Source organism: Pundamilia nyererei, unplaced genomic scaffold (genome assembly GCF_000239375.1).
Source record: "Pundamilia nyererei isolate P.nyererei 1_Seehausen unplaced genomic scaffold, PunNye1.0 scaffold00057, whole genome shotgun sequence".
NCBI lineage: Eukaryota > Metazoa > Chordata > Actinopteri > Cichliformes > Cichlidae > Pundamilia > Pundamilia nyererei.
In genome coordinates this window covers 2,513,093-2,515,059 of record NW_005187458.1, presented here as the reverse complement: position 1 = coordinate 2,515,059, position 1,967 = coordinate 2,513,093, and the positions used below count along the sequence as shown (strand labels likewise).

Here is a 1,967-nt window from a genome sequence, read left to right as displayed (position 1 = left end):
GTTTCTCTTCAGCACTAGAGCCAGGCTGACAAAAAGTCAGAGCGCTGTTGAGCCAACCATCCCTTTAACATTAACTAGTAATGACTTCATTAACTTCTTCACAAATAAACTACCAACGATTAAAGAAAAAAAAAAATACTCATAATCATTTCACAGATGTAACATTATCTTACAGCTACTTTCACTACCATTGATATTTATTTACTCTTTTTCTCCAGTTGAGCTTTCTGACTTTGGAGGAAGTAATTACTTCCTCCAAACCATCAACATGTCTTTTAGACCCCATTCCTACAAGACTGCTCAAATAAGTCCAACCATTAATTAATGCTTCAATCTCTATTAATCGTCTATGTGTCACAGGCCTTCAAGCTGGCAGTAGTTAAACCATTACTTAAACCATCTCTTGACCCAGCAGTCTTAGCTAATTATAGGCCAATCTCCAACCTTCCTTTCATTTCAAAAATACTTGAAAGAGTAGTTGTCAAACAGCTAACAGATGATCTGCAGAGGAATGGCTTATTTGAAGAGTTTCAATCAGATTTCAGAGCTTATCACAGAAACAGCTTTAGTGAAGGTTACAAATTATCTTCTTATGACCTCTGACAGTGGACTCATCTCTGTGCTTGTCCTGCTAGACCTCAGTGCAGCATTCGATACTGTTGACCATAATATCATATTAGAGCGATTAGAACATGCTGTAGGTATTACAGGTACTTTGCTGCAGCGGTTTGTGTCATATCTATCTAATAGACTCCAATTTGTTCATTTTAAATGGAGAGTCTTACTAACACACTAAGATTAATTATGGAGTTTCACAGGGTTCAGTTCTAGGACAAATTCTGTTTACATTATACATGCTTCCATTAGGCAGTATCATCAGAAGGCATAGCACACATTTTCACTACTATGCAGATGACACCCAACTTTATCCATCCATTAAGCCAGATAACACACACCAATTAGTTTAACTGCAGGAATGTCTTAAAGACATAAAGACCAGGATGAACTCTAATGTTCTGCTTCTTAATTCAGATAAAACTGAGGTTAGAAAGTCATCATCAAAGATGATAACCCAAGCAAACCAATCACTGCTGCTGCTCTAGACCCACGATTATCTGGACCCACAAATAAAATAAAAACTTTTGCCCTGCATTCAATGGAAGCGAATATGAAAAACAAGATTTATGAAGCTACAACCTACAATCTACAATCAGGTGATAGGAGAGCTGATGAGCTCTTGAATCACTCTTGAATGGATGTGATTCAACAAAAAGCTAGAACAATTAACAGGATTCACACAATCAGTTGATAATTAATGAAGTATGATTTTTTTTTTCAATTGAAGTATTAGTGGTGCATATTAATGACCATTTAAAATTAAATTTAACATGTCATATTTAGCCATCAGGTTAATTTTCATCTGTTGTACCATGGCAGGTGCTGATCAGTTTCAAATTAATGTTTCATGGGTGATTACTTTAGCTTGCTGTGGGAAGAGACAATAAGGTTATTTTAACAGGTGGGCAGACTTGAAAAGGTGAGATAAAGTATATACTGGAGCCTAGAATAGGACTAATCGACTAATCTAAATAAATAAATAAATCAACAAGATTACTTTGGAACCAAAATAATTTTTAGTTGCAGGCGTGGCTGTAGCTCAGGAGAGCAGGCCATCTACAAATCAGAAGCTTGGTTTTGGTCCCCGATTGCTCCAGGCTGACAAAAGCTCTTGTGACCAAGCATTCCTTAAGGTTAACTAGTAATGACTTCGTGAATTTCTTTACAAATAAAATAGTAACCATTAGAGAAAACAAATACTCATCTCACAGACGTAACATTATCTAGAGCTACTTTCAATATCATTGATATTTATTTAGACTCCTTTTCTCCAATTGGTCTTTCTGAGTTAACTTCAGTAATTACTTCCTCCAAACCATCAACGTGTCTTTTAGACCCCATTCCTACAA

At 36.0% G+C, this 1,967-nt stretch overlaps 1 protein-coding gene across 1 annotated transcript in view; it reads right to left on the bottom strand.

The window, feature by feature from the left end:
• The window catches only part of b4galt6 (UDP-Gal:betaGlcNAc beta 1,4- galactosyltransferase, polypeptide 6), a 22,128-nt gene that overhangs the window by 11,619 nt on the left and 8,542 nt on the right, over positions 1 to 1,967 (bottom strand). The gene's annotated exons all lie outside the window — the stretch shown is intronic.